Source organism: Oncorhynchus clarkii, chromosome 13, assembly GCF_045791955.1.
Source record: "Oncorhynchus clarkii lewisi isolate Uvic-CL-2024 chromosome 13, UVic_Ocla_1.0, whole genome shotgun sequence".
Classification (NCBI taxonomy): Eukaryota; Metazoa; Chordata; class Actinopteri; order Salmoniformes; family Salmonidae; genus Oncorhynchus; species Oncorhynchus clarkii.
The window spans coordinates 48,871,207-48,890,328 of record NC_092159.1 but is presented as its reverse complement, the minus strand read 5'-3'; the positions used below and the strand labels follow the sequence as shown (position 1 = coordinate 48,890,328).

Below are 19,122 nucleotides of genomic sequence, written 5' to 3'. Positions count from 1 at the left end.
ACCCTAAACAATCCCTAGCTCTTAACCCTAGACCTAATTCTAACCCTAGCACTAATTCTAACCTTAAGCCTAAACCCCCGAGAAATAGCATTTGACCTTGTGGGGTTAAACAAAATGTCCCCAGTTGGTCAAATGTTTGTTTGTTTATTATACTTGTGGGAATTCTGGTCCAACAAGTATAGTTAAACTTGTCCACACACACACACGCACACACACGCACACGCACACACACACACACACACACACACACACACACACACACACACACACACACACACACACACACACACACACACACACACACTCTTATACTCTCTCTATTACACAAACACACACACACACCCAGACTCGCTCTCTCTGTACCTGTTTTCTCTGCATGTGTGAATCCTCTGTCATTACACCTTTGTGTGTACTTCTTTAAAACACCAACTTCAAGACAGTCAATCAACCTGATGTGGTCAGATAGCGGAAGACTAGCTCGGCTCCTCCACAAGGCTGTCATCCATATGGCCGTGGCCCAGGCAGGCGCCCATGTGTGTGTTCCCTGCTCCCCTGGCTGGCCTCGCAGGAGCCATACAGCAGGTGGCATTGAGGATCAATGGGCCTTCTTCTCTCTCCTCCCCTCTCCTGCCCCTCTCTCTCTCTGCCAGTATATCCTCTCTCCTCCCCTCCCCTGCCTCTCTCTCTCTCTCTCTCTCTGCCATTCCTTCTGCTTTGCTTTATCTTGGGCAGGTCGCAGTTGTAAATGAGAACTTGTTCTCAACTAGCTTACCTGGTTAAATAAAGGTGATATAAAAAATTAAATAAAAATCCTCTCCCTCTCTACCATGAGATTCTCTCTCCTCCCCTCCCCTACCTCTCTCTCTCGCTCGCTCTTGCTCTCTCTCTCGCTCGCTTTTGCTCTCTCTCTCCTCACCTCCCCTACCTCTCTCTCTCGCTCGCTCTCTCTTGCTCTCTCTCTCCTCACCTCCCCTACCTCTCTCTCTAGCTCTCTCACTCTGCCATTACCTCCTCTTCTCCTCTCCTCACGTGCCTCCTTCTCTCTCTCTCTCTCTCTCTCTCTCTCTCTTTCTCTCTCTGCCATTACCTCCTCTCTCCTTACCTCCCGTGCCTCCTTCTCTCTCTCTCTCTCTCTCTCTCTCTCTCTCTCTCTCTCTCTGCCATTACCTTTCCACTCCACAACCTCCAGCCTCTAGCCTCCACTGGCGAGGGCCAAGAGGAGTGCCCATTGCACCTTACCACATCACACTGGGATAAAGAGTGCTGTTTTCCATTAGACTAATTACTTGGTTATAGTTCTATATTATTGCGGTGATCAGCGGTGTGGTGTGGTAATGATGGACATCCAGTGCTCTTGTGCTAGCTGGTGGGTGTTTCCCCCCCCCCCCCCAAAACTGCTTTCACACAGTGCTGCTAACTCTGCTCATACACGAAACAGGAGCCAAAATGCAGTTTCACGCTGATAAAAAAAACAAGTGTAAACAAAAAGGCTCCCCAAATGTTTTGATATAAGATTTTAATCAAATTGCTTAATCTATTTGCATTCTCAACAGGTGCAACATTCCAATGATTTATGAAATAAACACTCGAGTTCTAGAGCCTGTTAATTTGCCTCTGTTTAAAACAGACAATATGGTACTAATTGGCTCTAATTTACCGTGGCCTCTAGTTAGACTTTCTTATATAATCACGATATAAGTATAATGACAATTTGTTTTCAAGGCAGCTTGAGTCTCGTCCCCTGTCAAACAGTGCTCATTGACTACAATATTAGATTTCTCCCTCCTGCGCACTTTGTTCTTCTCTGTGTGTCAGCAGACCTCTGAAGAGCTTCTTTTCACTCATTTCTAGGACATATGACTCTGTATTACTCCTGGATGTGAAGTCCTAGTGTGCTATATTGGTACAAATGGAAGGCTTCCCCAATCAGCCATCACACTAGAAGCTTTCAATCAGCAGGCGGAGAAGATGGAGATAACAATGAGTTAATTTAGCCACAAAGACTTTCTATGTATAATATTCCTCCAAGAGATAATATAACTGGTTCAACTGTTAGCTCGGCTTAGTGTGAGGCATCTGGTCCGTGGTGGTCTAACCGGTCCTAAACATCTCACTCTGCATGGTTGACCTGTGGGATTCCTTCAAAAATAGGCCATGATTGTTACAGACACACTGATTATCTTCCTACTCTTATTTCACTATATAAAAGGGGCCGGGATAGAAAATCCTTGGCCGTAATTTTTTTTCTCCAGGTGTGGGTATTGATCTTTGCCTTTGCTGCAGGGGAGTCTGTTCACTTAAAAGGTCCACTGATGTAGCAGGGCTTATTAAACAAATAGCCACAGAACAAGGCCACAAGGTTGGCTGTCTCAAAGCACCGCCGTATCAAATATGGAACACTCCGCTAACAAGGTGTGTCATCTATTTTAATCACATCATATTTTACCAAACAAGGAGAAGGTTGGACATGACTAAGGGAGAAATGGTGGGGATTTGGGGGGTGAATTGTATTTTGAAATGGAATGTGACGGCTGGAGACTGAGCTGGATTCTCCATGCATGGCTTCATAATGAAGCCGGACAAATGGTCAGTTATGGCTAACTGTAGTGGTAGCTGGAGAATAGGAGTAACGGGGGGGGGGGGGGTAATTCAGTGCCAGTAATACATTCACCTCATAGTGATGTTAGCTGGTGTTAGACGTGGATCAGGAGCTGTGGGGCTGCTGTGAAGGTTGTTATTTCTCTCTCTGGTATCACTGTACTGGCAGATGAACATTGAAAATATTGAGAAGTTGTAGGTTATACAGGGACTCTCTCCTCCTCAGGCCCTGTGGCACAACATCATCTATTCTGCTATTATACCACCCCTGTACAGCAACACATTTCCTCACATCTCATATTATTTCCCCCTCTCTCTCTTCCTTTTCTCCATTGGGTTCCGATTCCCCATCTCTTTCTATTTTATATACGGTGCTTCTCTCTGTCACAGACACACATACACGGATGGACACACACACACCTGGATGTAACACTGTGTTGATGATGGGCAGAGTTGAGGGAATGACGTGCTAGTCATCACAATTCAGGCAATCATCTGTTATACACATCTCACACTGGCTGGACTCATGGGCTAGTGTTTTTCAATCGTCTTTTTTCCTTCAGTCATAAATTGTTCCTGACACTCTGACACTATACTAGCTTATGAATATATGAATATGTAGCGACCACATACACCCCACAGGTCAGACAAGTTAATGGATAAAGAACCAAATTATAGACCATAAGAAATACCACTTGTGGAATTGGTAGATAGACAGTACTAAAGTCCTCTTATTGACATTAGAGGTTTTACATTTGAAATTATTAACTCTAAATACACCTTACCAATGCATTGATTTGAATCAGAATATGCCATTCAAACTGTGTCAAATTATGGTCCTTTCAAAGTAAACACCCAATACATTTCTAAATTCAAAATGGAATTGTTCAGTATCTCTTCCTCTGTTCCATTCTCTCTCTTTCTTTCTCTCCATCGTCTTCTTGGTCTCTCACTCACATATAATTAGCTTACTTTGTGATTAATAGTTTAGATTTCACCGATTTTCAAAATTCCTCCTGTGTTACCGCCGGCAGTGTTTTCCTCAGCCCCCTCACATGGCCGTAGGAGCTCCTCCACAGTGGAGGGGATTGGGGGAGAGGAGGAGGTGGGAGGGGGGTGCCTGCGTCTTTAAAAGTGAGGAGCGAGGGAGCGGGCGGGCGGGCGGGCGGCTAGCTGGATTGTGCTGACGGCAGGGCTTTGGTTCAGAGCATGCCCATTAGAGGGAGCCATAAATCCTAGGCTCTCCGGGCCTGGCTGTGTCAGCAGTCCACTGAATGAATTGATTTTAAACGCCATCGAGAAAAAAAAGAGGGAGAGAGAGCTTCTTTAATTCAACCTCCAGCAGAAACCTCTTTTCTCTCCCTCTGCTTCTCAATTCAGAAGTGTCATTGAAAAGGAGTGAAGTCCTGAAACACTGAACCTGTCAGCAGCAACAAGCCCTGGGCTACAGCCTCAGTCCCTCCACACACCTGTGATTTACAGGAAAGGGGGAAACAACATCACGCCACAAACCAAATGCATCATCTTAAATTCCAAACAGCATTTGTTCTTTCCCTCCAATGTTCAGTCCTCTTTTTAGATTACGGCGAGAGAAATGAGACATATCGTAAAAAATGTGCTCGGGCATTTGAATTTCAAATGTGTTAGATTTGGAAATTGATGTATGTGTTTGTCTATTTAGGAGCAGCATCCATGTGGGCATGCATTTATATATAGTCAGCATCAATGTAACGCTGTGTGTCGTAGCCCTCCCCTCTCGTCTCTGTACCCCCATCGGGGTGCCTGCCTGTGATGCTGTGAGGGGCCTTTGTATGCTAACCATCACATAAAACACAGCACACATGTACTCAAACACACACGCTCACACTTTCATGCATACTTACACTAATTATGTGCTTACACTTACATTATGCTTAAACATACACAAGCATGTATACACACACTTTTACTCTTTCAGACACACACACACACACACACACACACACACACACACCCACACACACACACCAGTATCCCCCGGTGTGTGTCAGTGTGCCAGCTGGAAGGGGTCATCCCCTGCCGTGCTGCCCTTTGTGTCCTGCTCTGTGGTAATGCTTGTTGGATCCTTTACCACTGCCGTTGTGTGACAGCGTGGGTGCATGCACTGGGCTCTGCACCGCTTCGCTCTGCGTAGCACAGCGCCGTGTGGTGAGGTATTCCCCAGAGAGCCCAGCAGCAGAGGCAACAGCAGGGACTTCCTGAGAGTAGCGTGGCCAGGCAGGGTGAGGACTGACCCTCGTAAAAAACCCAGCCTCAGCCGACTGATGTGGAGCAGTGTGATGAGAGAGAGAGAGAGAGAGAGAGAGAGAGAGAGAGAGAGAGAGAGAGAGAGAGAGAGAGAGAGAGAGAGAGAGAGAGAGAGAGAGAGAGAGAGAGAGAGAGAGAGAGAGAGAGAGAGAGAGAGAGAGAGAGAGAGAGAGAGAGAGAGAGAGAGAGAGAGAGAGAGAGAGAGAGAGACGGGAGAGAGAGACGGGAGAGAGAGAGAGAGCAGCATCCTCTCTGGCTCATTACGCTGTTTAAAGAGCCAGCGCCTCTGAATCACCTGCCCAGCTCCACGCCTCAAATAAGCCCAGCCACCAGGGATCATACATCAACTTCTCCATCAGTCCCCCGGTGCCGCTTTCTCGCCATTCTCCCCCTCCCAATCCAACCAGCCGCATATCACATTCACATGTATGGAATTCAGCTGAACAGATAATGCAGAGAATCAAACAGAATACATTGCCCGAGTGCAGAATTATTGAATAATGCAGAGTGAATATAGGAGTGTGACAATTTAATGTGCCTCATCATGTAAACCTGTTAATTGAATGTTTTGCATATACGCCAGGCAACATCCATGGCCCAGTTGTGTTACATGAACAGCCTTAATGCTCGGTTCTTCCTCATCTCAAAAGCACACTTTCTCATGCCCAATTACCCCAAGGCTCTGGGCTGGAGGAAGGAGCGACTGGTGACGTATTACGTTACAGATTGCGAGTATATTTCACTTTGAAAAATGGGAAAAGCACACAGGAGTAAGGGCTTGATTACAAGGAGCGGGGCATAGAGCCTCTACATCTTCCTCCTTCCTCCCCTCGTTTCAATTATGGCTGACTGGAGGCCTGCTGCTGCCACCGTCCTCGAATAAAACTAAAATATGATAAAACTGGAATATCAGGCCCGCCACTGATTGAACCCCCGAGCCATGTAAGGGCTGTGAGATACTCCACATGTAATTACAGCGTTTGCCAATATTTTTTGATCGGGGGTTCAACATGGATATGAGCGAGGGGGGTGGAAGTAGGTGTGGGGTGTGTGGTGGGGGGGGCATGAGCAGTGCTTATGACACATGATAAAAGCACATTTCATTCTGACTTCCCTGAGGATAAGAAGAAACTTGCCTGTGTATATCCGTTCCACTGTCTTCTTCCTCTGCATAAGTGTACTGGTGTTGTTTTGAAGTCGGAGGATCATTACTCATGTGTAAGATGCATAAGCTCAGAAGATCTGCTGTCATAACACTGCAGACGGTGGTGCCGTGAATGCAAAAGAGGTGCATCTTCCTCTGGATGTGGAAAATTGAATATTAAACTATATCATTTTAAGCACACAATAAAAACATGTAATTTCATCCAAACTAGCATTCCTCGTCATAACAGATAGGACTGAGAATGTAGGGTAGAAATCTGTGCTCTCTCTCTCTCTCTGCCATGTTCTCTGAACGGTTACCCTTTACGCCCCCTGACCCCCACAGATGCAGGTTGTGTCTCCCTGATGTCAGTGTTAATCATAGTCCAGCGCTCTGACCTGCCTGGTTCCCCCCGCCCCCTATCCAGTGCCCCCCACCCATGACAGAGTCAGGCTCTACCACACACAGCTTTACCAGGGGAAGCCTCTGCCAACATGGAAAGCTTCCTGTTCACATTGTGAGCTTGATAAGGATAGTGAAATGATAGACTAGCCACTGAATAGGCTGGTGTTTGTTTTGGCTGGTGTATTGAATAACAACAACTGGGATGGTCTGAAATTTGTAAATCTCTGGTTCATGGCCAGTACGGAGAGGTATCAGAGGATTCTTGTTGTTTTGAGTGTCATAATGAAGCTAGCTGCCTTTGAAAGTGAATGAGGAGATAGATCTCTTCGCTGAGGGAAGAGCGTGCCGCCACGGCAGAATCACAGTGGAGAGAAATCCAACCCTCTCGTTCGTCCCACTATGAAGGATTCAATCACACATCTGTCCCTCTGACCCGTCCCCTCACACACTAACAGCCAGGCTGGTCTCCAAAGACCAGAGACGGATCACAGGAAGGCGGGATGTGTGGAAGCTAGAACATGCCACCTCTCAGGACTTCTATCATAGAAGAAATTGAGAGTTGTCGCAGTGGAGAGTGACTAGCATGGTGGTGCATTGATACATTGACCCAGCGAATGACTTGGACAGTGCAGTAAAAGTGCTGAGGTTGAAATGAAGCTGTTATCTCTGGCATGTATCACTAGGGAGGCAAGAAGCACCGGTGCAAAGGCCTGTTTGCTTTACTGTTATTGTCTCTGTGTGTTGGTCCCCTTCAAACAACCCTCAGGTTCAGCTCTTTTCTAACATCACACACATTTCCCTATATATTTATAACCCTTCCTCTGACACTACCTTGAATGAAGGTCCTGAATGGCAGGAAGCTTGGCCCCAGTGATGTACTGGACTGTACGCACTACCCTCTTTAGTGCCTTGTGGTCGGAGGCCGAGTAGTTGCCATACCAGGCGGTGATGCAATCAGTCAGGATACTCTCGATGGTGCAGCTGTATAACGTTTTGAAGATCTGAGGACCCATGCCAAGTCTTTTCAGTTTCCCGAGGTGCAATAGGCGTTGTCGTGTCCTCTTCACAACTGTCTTGTGTGTTTGGACCATGACAGTAAGTTGGTGATGTGGACACCAAGGAACTTGAAGCTCTCAACCTGCTCCACTACAGCCCCGTCGATGAGAATGCGAGGGTGCTCAGTCGTCCTTTTTCTGTAGTCCACGATCATCTCCTTTGTCTTGATGACGTTGAGGGAGAGGTCTCTGACTTCCTCCCTATAGGCTGTCTCATCATTGTCGGTGATCAGGCCTACCACTGTTGTGTCGTCTGCAAACTTAATGATGGTGATGGAGTCATCCTTGGCCATGCAGTCATGGGTGAACAGGGAGTACAGGAGGGGACTGAGCACACACCCCTGGGGGGCCCCCGTGATGAGAATCAACGTGGCAAATGTGTTGTTAACTACACTGGCTACGGAGAGCGTGATCATACAGTCATCCGGAGCAGCTGATGCTCTCATGCATGCTTCAGTGTTGCTTGCCTCGAAGCGAGCATAGAAGTTATTTAGCTCGTCTGGTAGGCTCGTGTCACTGGGCAGCTTGCGGCTGTGCTTCCCTTTGTAGTCTGTAATTGTTTGCAAGCCCTGCCACATCCGACGAGTGTTGAAGCCGGTGTATTACGATTCAATATTAGTCCTGTATTGACGCTTTGCCTGTTTGATTGTTCTTTGGAGGGCATAGTGGGATTTCTTATAAGCATCCGGGTTACAGTCCCACTCCTTGAAAAAAGCAGCTCTACCTTTTAGCTCAGTGTGGATGTTGCCTGTAATTCATGGCTTCTGGTTGGCTTATGTACGTATGGTCACTGTGGGGATGACATCATCGATGCACTTATTGATAAAGCCAGTGACTGATGTGGTGTACTCCTCAAAGCCATCGGAAGAATCCCGGAACATATTCCAGTCTGTGCTAGCAAAACAGTCCTTTAGCTTAGCGTCTGTGTCATCTGACTACTTCCTTATTGAGCAAGTCACTGGAACTTCCTGCTTGAGTTTTTGCTTGTAAGCAGGAATCAGGAGGATAGAGTTATGGTCAGATTTGCCAAATGGAGGGCGAGGGAGATCTTTTTACGAATCTCTGTGTGTGGAGTAAAGGTGGTCTAGAGTTTTTTTTCCCTCTGGTTGCACATTTAACATGCTGGTTTAACTGAGGTAAAACACATTTAAGTTTCTCTGTATTAAAGTCTGCCACCTCTTGATGAGCATTTTCTTGTTTGCTTATGGTCTTATACAGCTCATTGAGTGCCGTCTTAGTGCCTGCATCAGTTTGTGGTGGTAAATAGACAGCTACGAAAAATGTTGATGAAAACTCTCTTGGTAAATAGTGTGACCTACAGCTTATCATGAGATACACTACCTCAAACCTTGAAACTTCCTTAATATTCGATTTCGTGTGCCAACTGTTATTTACAAATAGACACAGACCGCCACCCCTTGTCTTACCGGAGGCAGCTGTTCTATCTTGCCGATGCATCGAAAACCCACCCAGCTGTATTTTATCCATGCCGTCGTTCAGCCACGACTTTGTGAAAGATAAGATATTACAGTTTTTAATGTCCCGTTGGTAGTATAGTCTTGATCAGAGCTCATCCATTTTGTTATCCAATGATTGCACGTTGGCTAATAGTATTAATGGTAGCGGGGGATTACTCACTCACCGTCGGATCCTTACAAGGCACCCGAACTACGTCCCCGATATCTCCGTCTCTTCTTCATGTGAATTACGGGGATTTGGGCCTTGTTGAGTGTCTGAAGTAAATTCTTCATGTCCGACTAGTTAAAGAAAAAATACAGTGCCTTGCGAAAGTATTCGGCCCCCTTGAACTTTGCGACCTTTTGCCACATTTCAGGCTTCAAACATAAAGATATAAAACTGTATTTTTTTGTGAAGAATCAACAACAAGTGGGACACAATCATGAAGTGGAACGACATTTATTGGATATTTCAAACTTTTTTAACAAATCAAAAACTGAAAAATTGGGCGTGCAAAATTATTCAGCCCCCTTAAGTTAATACTTTGTAGCGTCACCTTTTGCTGTGATTACAGCTGTAAGTCGCTTGGGGTATGTCTCTATCAGTTTTGCACATCGAGAGACTGACATTTTTTCCCATTCCTCCTTGCAAAACAGCTCGAGCTCAGTGAGGTTGGATGGAGAGCATTTGTAAACAGCAGTTTTCAGTTCTTTCCACAGATTCTCGATTGGATTCAGGTCTGGACTTTGACTTGGCCATTCTAACACCTGGATATGTTTATTTTTGAACCATTCCATTGTAGATTTTGCTTTATGTTTTGGATCATTGTCTTGTTGGAAGACAAATCTCCGTCCCAGTCTCAGGTCTTTTGCAGACTCCATCAGGTTTTCTTCCAGAATGGTCCTGTATTTGGCTCCATCCATCTTCCCATCAATTTTAACCATCTTCACTGTCCCTGCTGAAGAAAAGCAGGCCCAAACCATGATGCTGCCACCACCATGTTTGACAGTGGGTATGGTGTGTTCAGGGTGATGAGCTTTGTTGCTTTTACGCCAAACATAACGTTTTGCATTGTTGCCAAAAAGTTCAATTTTGGTTTCATCTGATCAGAGCACCTTCTTCCACATGTTTGGTGTGTCTCCCAGGTTGCTTGTGACAAACTTTAAACAACACTTTTTATGGATATCTTTAAGAAATGGCTTTCTTCTTGCCACTCTTCCATAAAGGCCAGATTTGTGCAATATACGACTGATTGTTGTCCTATGGACAGAGTCTCCCACAGCTGTAGATCTCTGCAGTTCATCCAGAGTGATCATGGGCCTCTTGGCTGCATCTCTGATCAGTCTTCTCCTTGTATGAGCTGAAAGTTTAGAGGGACGGCCAGGTCTTGGTAGATTTGCAGTGGTCTGATACTCCTTCCATTTCAATATTATCGCTTGCACAGTGCTCCTTGGGATGTTTAAAGCTTGGGAAATCTTTTTGTATCCAAATCCGGCTTTAAACTTCCTCACAACAGTATCTCGGACCTGCCTGGTGTGTTCCTTGTTCTTCATGATGCTCTCTGCGCTTTTAACGGACCTCTGAGACTATCACAGTGCAGGTGCATTTATACGGAGACTTGATTACACACAGGTGGTTTGTATTTATCATCATTAGTCATTTTGGTCAACATTGGATCATTCAGAGATCCTCACTGAACTTCTGGAGAGAGTTTGCTGCACTGAAAGTAAAGGGGCTGAATAATTTTGCACGCCCAATTTTTCAGTTTTTGATTTGTTAAAAAAGTTTGAAATATCCAATAAATGTCGTTCCACTTCATGATTGTGTCCCACTTGTTGTTGATTCTTCACAAAAAAATACAGTTTTATATATTTATGTTTGAAGCCTGAAATGTGGCAAAAGGTCGCAAAGTTCAAGGGGGCCGAATACTTTCGCAAGGCACTGTATGTCGCTGTCCTGATATCCAGAAGCTCTTTTCGGTCATAAGAGACAGTGGCAGAAACGTTATGTACAAAATAAGTTACAAATAATGTGAAAAAACACACACAATAGCACAATTGGTAGGATCCCGTAAAACGGCAGCCATCTCCTCCAGCGCCATCTGCATACATTATCTTGGGCCGATCCGGTGATAAGTTTGCTCATTAGAAGTTGGGAGGCTCATAACGTTCTATTTATCTTCTTCTTCCTGAGACGACAGTGAGCAGTGAGTGAGGGGAGCCTAGTAAGGTGGAGATGCTAGCTCTGTCACTGGAGGTATGTTGACACCCCATGAGTAATCTGGTGCATGCTAAACAGAGGGTCGAGGTGTCACTGGAACACCTCAGCAACTGGCACATGGGTAATTACTCTTCCAGCGTGGGCGCGGCTCAACGTTTTCAAACCTTTTCTTTCTCCAATCATAGTTGATGGATTGAGTGGAAGAGGGCGATCATCTGGTTCTTAGCAGGCTCACTGAGCGTGGTAGGCCTCCGTTGATTAATGATATCTGCCGCAAGTCACCAAAAGTGGAAATTAAGTATTTCTGTTTAAATGTAACATTTGTCTCCTTTGCTCGTGTTGAGAAAGGCATTTGTCAAAATCCCCAGCTTTGGCGAAAGGTGGATTTCCTCTGGGAGCACGCTGGGAATTACTCCCTACTTTCACATTAATGCCATTCAGTGTTCCCTGTTTTATTTCTTGAATCTACTTTCACCCATTGGCCTTTGCCGGGTATTTTGAATATTGAACTGTTATTTAACACACAGTTCAGGTTTATAGCCACTGCTACCACTGCTCCCTGTGACAGTTGAAAATTAGATATGTTTAAAAACACACACAGAAAAGTGGGGAATGACCTTGAATGTCTGAATGAAAGTGATTCAAGATGGAATCTCCCTGTGTTGGGCACAGGGGGAGTGATCTGGTGGCAACCCTGGTTGAGTTGGGTTACAGTTATGGTGATAGTGAGCCTGTCATGCCGGAACAGAACCAAGCCTCTGGGTAGACTAATGGTTCTAGAATCTGGCCAGGGTCCAGTTCTTCCCCATGCAGCTACTGCTTCTTCCTTCCGTGGCTGGGATATCATTACCTTCAATGTGTTACATCAGACTCGCTTGGTCAGGCTCTGAAACAGTCAATACTCCACAATTTAGAAAATCAGCCAAGTTTGCAGAAACAAAGAGGCAATATTGGAAATAAAGACGGATGTATAATCTGACGCCAGGCGTTTTTTCATGGGGGGTGAATTATTTGTTGTCCGGAAGGAGGGGACGTACACGTGGGGCGGGGTGGAGGGCAAGGAGCCAGCCAGCCATCTGTCAGGGGTTAGAGGAGGTGGTCAAATGGCTCGAATAAATGTTCAAATCACAGCGGCCAACTACTGACCCTCCGCGTTTCATACAAGCACCCTTTACTTTCCCCATCAATGGAAATCTAATTGCTTGAAAAGCGATCAATGGAAACTAAATTGGTTTTGTGTGGAAGCGAGCATGCAATAAGCTCTGAGCTGTTTTAATGTGTGTTGGTTTTGCATCTTAAATCATGGTAATTTTTGGAGTGGGGCCCCGTTCTGTTCTCCTGAGAGGGGCTCAACCTAGGTAGCACCCAGAGACTGGGGTGGGAGCACTCAATCAAGCCTCTAATAAAAATCACAAGCTTAATTGCTTTTCCAAACTCATAAATCCTGCGACTGTATGTGTTAATCTTTTGCATTTCTCTGTAGCGTGCAGTAGGCTTGGTAGGGAATGCAGCAGAGGCTCATTTTGGAAGGGATGGGAGGTAACAGGGAACTCCTCCCTGCAGGAGCTGCTGTGACCTCTGATAACCCTCCAGTGATCTGATATGACTAATCCCCTATAATCCCTAATACACTCCTTAACATGCTCCTAACTGACAGCAGTCGATATGGGTGCACTTCTCTGTCTTATCGCTGATCTCTTTGTCTTTTGTATGCTGCTTCTCTCTCTCAGCAGTCAGAACCCGCCACGCTGCTCTCCTCTCTCCCCCTGACCAAGGAACAGTTGCACATCTACATTGATGTCACACATTTAAGTTCCTCTACTCAGTGACTCTTGATAAGCTTAGACTAGATCAGAGTCTCGAAATTGAACTGACTAATTGGTTAGCACAGGTCTGGAGGCAGCCAGAATGCCAACTACTCAGGAGCTCAGAATGAGGTCTTATTTTGTGGTAGCACAGCAAAAACGACTTTCCACTGTTTTCTCTTCTACCACGGCCAGCTGGATGTCTTGTCAGAGAGACTTGGATAAGGGTGTTACCCCTCTGACCTGTAGTGTTCGAGGGAAGCTGCATAGCGTTGGAAGGCACTTGAAGGAATGGTCTCCACTGTGTAATTTATGGATGTCTCTGAGATGTATTCCAGCCCAGGTCTCCTTTTCTCCATCCCTCAGGTGCTTATCTATCACTTATCAGGGAAGACAGAGCATCAGCCCAGGTTGTATTTCTGTCTGCTAGTGTAATTACATTGTAATTGATCTAAAGACATGGACAGTACATGTGCAGTAACTTCTCATGGTCCAGTCTCCCTGTGTTATCGTTGATACTGTTACTCTAAATAAACAGTTGTCCTGGTGGAAGTCTGCACATGTTGTATGTCTGTGGAAATGTAGTAGAGAAATATGGAAATGGAGAATGAATGAACTCCTGTCGGTTTGATTGAGTCCTTTAGAAGGTCATACCAAGTGGTATAGTAAAAAAGCTAATATAAATGTTTTTATTTGTTTACTAACAGTCATTTGTGGTCATAATGTATAAAAACACCACTGACAGCAATGCATACATGTCAATAGCTGTTTTATTGGAATTCGTGTTTTTTATTTTCTCCCGAGACCTGCTGTTGCAGTATAAGTCCAAGCCCCCTCACAACAAGCAACCAGGCGTTGTATCATTCCAATCACGCATATTAACCAGCTCTCGCCACCCATCAATCTTCTCTCAGCCATTTTTTAACTGATGCTGAAATTATGTTATGACAGTCTAACGGCTTCTCTGATTCTATCCACATACATCTCTGTGTGTGTGTGTGTGTGTGTGTGTGTGTGTATGTTTGTGCGTGTGTGTGTGTGTGTGTGTGTGTGTGTGTGTGTGTGTGTGTGTGTGTGTGTGTGTGTGTGTGTGTGTGTGTGTGTGTGTGTGAGAGAGAGAGTGTTTGTGTTGACGTGTGTGCATGTGTATGTGCTGCAGTCACCTTAGGGAAATAACTAATCAACCTTTCACCAGCAAACACCTGTACCAGGAACACAGCATTTCCCTCATCAGGTTATGTCTGTATCTTAGCTCATATACCTCCTGGTTGCAGATTCTACTAATTTCATTCTACTAATTTCATTTGACTGATCTCTATCATTCATTGTTATGTGTAAAATCCTCATATTGTGCAGAAGGCTTTGCCCGGTACTGAAGAGGTATAGCTGTGAAACTATTGCATGGTTTGTCCATAGCTCCTGAAGCTCCTGTGCAGTCTAATGTAAGTATGCAGCTCTCCCTCATGATCCCTCATTTATCATTTTGACACCGGCTACTTTTTTGAAGTGGAGAAAAATGTTGCAGTCAGCTCTTCCTTTGGTCTCGGAAAATGTGTGTGAGAATGAGTGTGTGTGTGTGTGTGTGTGTGCGTGTGTGTGTGTGTGTGTGTGTGTGTGTGTATGCAACAGTACGATTAAGTGGCTAGGTAGACATACAGCTGTTTTTTACAGTACATGTATACCATACCAGGGTTGTACATGTCATATATACTAGTGAGTAGGCTACCATTATTTCATTCCACGTTTGTCCACAATGTTTTCCACAAAATCCTTGAAGGATAACTGAGTATGAAATATATCTTTGGCTGTAAATGCCACTGTAAATAAGGAAAATATTTCTTACAGTAAGTAATGCCTATGTAGATATTCCATAAAAAAATCTGCCGTTTCCAGCTACAATAGTAATTTACAACATGAACAATGTCTACACTGTATTTCTGATCAATTTTATGTTATTTTAATGGGCAAAAAAATAGCTTTTCTTTCAAAAACAAGGACATTTCTATCCCAAACTTTTGAACGGTAGTGTAGGTGTGTGGGAGGGTTAGGAGTTTGACCACCCTTTTAGCATCTGCCTGCTGTTACCACCCTGAGCCATATAGTTTCCTTTCCACTTGGTTTAGATCCCCACGCTTGCGCCAAGGTCAAGCAGGTAACCTATTGGTAAAAGTGCCTTGGCGAGCCAATAAATACCGAGCTGTATTAATCACATAGCAGCCCTTACTCCTTGAAGAGGTCAATGCTTTAAAGGGCATCCAGAGTGCCGCCCGCCTTACACTGAAATACAGCCTGGGCATCTTTCTGGTTGAATGTGCAAGAAGTTGTATTAGTTCCCCCAATGAGGTCAGTCTACCCTGCTCAAATGAGATCTGTCGATATTCCATTATACGCTCGTGAAACTTGATTGTGGGGCATCTGTCCGATGCATATTTCATGCTAAATGTAGTTAGCTGTAAGTATTGCTTACATTACTAGTAGTCTATCTCCTAGTATAGGCAGGAGTAGAACATCTGTTTTCTATTACGAGAAGATGAAATATTCATCTGAAAGCAGATCTGCTAGGAGTCAATCATTCAGACACACCTGTGACAGCTGCTGGGGAGCTAATATCAGCATGTCAGGTGTCTAATGTAATACATCTGATCACCACATCAAATATAGATCTCCCTGAGCCAAACTAACAAGCACCGGTTCAAATCAACTAGTTTACAGAATAGGGAATGAGGAATCTTAATGATGTAGCCTACATACCACATACATGTACTGTATGTGGAGAGATTGTGATGGATTTTAGATGCCACTTTTGACATTTTCAGTGCACTACCTAAACTCAAATAGGTAGACTTGTATTATAATAAAATCCACTCAAATAGATAGACTTATATTATATTAAAATCCCCTCAAATAGGTAGACTTATATTATAATAAAATCCACTCAAATAGGTAGACTTATATTATATTAAAATCCCCTCAAATAGATAGACTTCTATTATAATAAAATCCACTCAAATAGATAGACTTCTATTATAATAAAATCCACTCAAATAGGTAGACTTCTATTATAATAAAATCCACTCAAATAGATAGACTTCTATTATAATAAAATCCACTCAAATAGATAGACTTCTATTATAATAAAATCCACTCAAATAGGTAGACTTCTATTATAATAAAATCCACTCAAATAGATAGACTTCTATTATAATAAAATCCACTCAAATAGATAGACTTCTATTATAATAAAATCCACTCAAATAGATAGACTTCTATTATAATAAAATCCACTCAAATAGGTAGACTTATATTATATTAAAATCCACTCAAATAGGTAGACTTATATTATATTAAAATCCACTCAAATAGGTAGACTTATATTATATTAAAATCCACTCAAATAGGTAGACTTATATTATATTAAAATCCACTCAAATAGGTAGACTTATATTATAATAAAATCCAAGGCCCCAGTGAAGTAAACAGCAAATGGCTTTCCGTTCTTGGTGGCTGAGGCTGATTCAATGTTCACTGCAAAACCGGAGCTTTGCATTTATCACTAATTATACCATAGAGCAGTCTAATGCATCAATCCCTTTTCCCTTCAAGTATTCATTGAGTAAACAGAGATCCATACTATGCAATTATTGCCTTCTAAATAGCCTATGTGAACACTTGAAAAGCTAACTGTATGTCAATAACCCTCAAAGGTGCATTCCATTGAGAGACAACGTTTACGGGATCTAGTGTTTGGCAGGGTTACCAGGTGTTCAGGACTACATCTGTTCATCCTCAGCAGGACTACAGGACCAGAACCTGATCAGAATGTGTTGTACTGTTTGTTAGTCTATAACTTTCCCATTACCGTGGTTCCTTTAGTGTCACCAGACCCTGACTAACCCATGACTGCACTGGTCTCCCAGGCCTTGCTGTGTGCAGACAGCAGAGCCATCTCCCTCTTTGAGCTAAAGATGCTTGGACATTAGCATACACAGGTTGTCACTGGCAAATGAATGACAAGACTTTCATCTCCCAATGTGTCAGCCTCGCTTAGCATTGACACGGTTCAATGTGCCCGCAAAGTGCCACTTTGGTGGGTTATGGAACCGGCATGCTATTGAAAAGCTGCCTCGCAAAGATTACTTAATAAATAGAATAATTTCACCATCAATATTATTCCAGGACTGTGACAATGTCAAAAGGAACAAGAAAACAACCAATCTAGGTTTGATACGAAACTTTGCTGTCTGTGGTTGCTGTGCACCAGTCATTTTAGCGTAATGAAAAATGAAGGTATGCTTTGTGTACACAATGCAAGAGTGTATTACCAAGTTTATCTTTCCATTGCTTGCCCTTGTTATACCTTGCCCTAGGCTCTCGCCTGTGTTTTCCTCAAATGTAACTTTGCAGGGTCTGTGTGTAGGCCATGCACGTGTGTGCGTGCAGTGCATGTGTGTGAGCAGAGATGGGCATGATTTTTCTTACATATATTTGAAATACGCATTTTGTCATTTGAATTACACTGGGCTGAACTGCACTCCAATTTATTTTGTATTTTCAAAACACTGTAATTTGTATTTTCAATATATATATTTTTTCGTTATATCAGTACACATTTTGTGGACCCCTTTTCACTGTGCATTGGTATCTGATAGCACTATGACGTGATAAAAGAGTCTGCTAAATGAACTAAATAAAGATGTATATGTAAAAATGAACAATTGCAAAGCATGCTGAGTAATATTCTAATGCACCCCACCCCGAAACAATACCCAGTGTGCTTTGCAGTTGATTTTGGTATGTTAATTTTCACATGTACATTTTGGTCATTTAGCAGACACTCTTATCCAGAGTGACTTTCAAAAATAGGTAGATAAATTACAACGTATCGAAGTCAGAGCAAGTAAAACATCTTTGTAACCGTTAGTGAGACTGTTGTTGCTGTTCAGGCCGGGTACTTGCAAATGTATTTTTGTATGCATTTTAATTAAGTACATTACCAAATACAAGTATTTATTTAAAAAAAAAATGTTGACATTGATCTTAATGGTATTTTGTAAATGTATGTTGTAATTGTTGCTCATCCCTGTGTGTGATAGTGCATACACTGGCAGTTTTTTAAAATTGTATTTTTTAAATGTAACCTTTATTTAACTAGGCAAGTCAGTTAAGAACAAATTGTGTGTGTTTCTGTGCATTTCTACTCACCACAGAGAGGTATGTGTGGTGGACTCAATTACATATCCTTAAATATGTTATCTCAGGGGTGTCAATTAGTCTTTGTTGGGAATGCTTAATTAAAGATGAACAGTGTGCAAATTCAATTGAGAAATAGGTAAACTGAATATTGCATGAGACCTGTCTTATCAGTGACTGACTAGTACCTCTACCAGCTGCTGCTCTAGAATCACAAAGCTAAGCCACCCATGATCCACCTGCAGGAGAAGGTTTGGAGGACCATGCCTCAAAACCGATGACATCTTGATTCGCCACTAATTAAATCATCACGGAAAATATTGCAGATATTCTGATTAAAAGCCATTTTTTAAAGAGATTACTTCAAAAATGCTTTGTGAACTTCCTGTCTCCACTCTAGTTCTTCATTTCCCATTGCTCTGAGCCGAAATCCTGACTTGGCAAGATTTAGATGCGAATATGAGACGTTTATCAAATTTCTCCATTAATCTGATGTGCAGGGCCTTGATTAAAACGTTAGCCCCAGACAGACAACGTAGTTGCTCAATATGCACAACTTACAGAAATACACAGATTGATACAGATGTGCTCTGTACTTTTTCCTGGTTTGGATCAATAAAGCTGTACGCTCAGGGATCGGGGTGTGTTGTTTTTTGTCTGGAGTTTTATACTGACTCAGTGCAAAGCTGTAAATACAGCAGTGTGTGAGTGGAGAGAGAATTGAGGCACCCCATTACCACCACCACCACCACAACCAGCACCCACTCTGTCTGACAGGACGGTCAGGGAGGTATCCCTGGGAGCAGCCAGAGATTGATTCTCTCCCCACCTAGAGATGTGGCTTGTTTCCAGAGAGGTGATATGAGGTTTTTGTAGAGGGTCTGGGGGTTAGGGGGGGGCAGGAGAGTAGGGGATATGGGGTGGTATGACTAGAAATGCCCCTGATGGGGTAGAGGAGGGG

General features: G+C 43.5%; 1 protein-coding gene across 1 annotated transcript in view; it reads left to right on the top strand.

Moving 5' to 3' along the window:
- LOC139364955 (RNA binding protein fox-1 homolog 3-like) overlaps positions 1-19,122 on the top strand; it is a 409,389-nt gene that overhangs the window by 194,265 nt on the left and 196,002 nt on the right. The window lies entirely within an intron of this gene.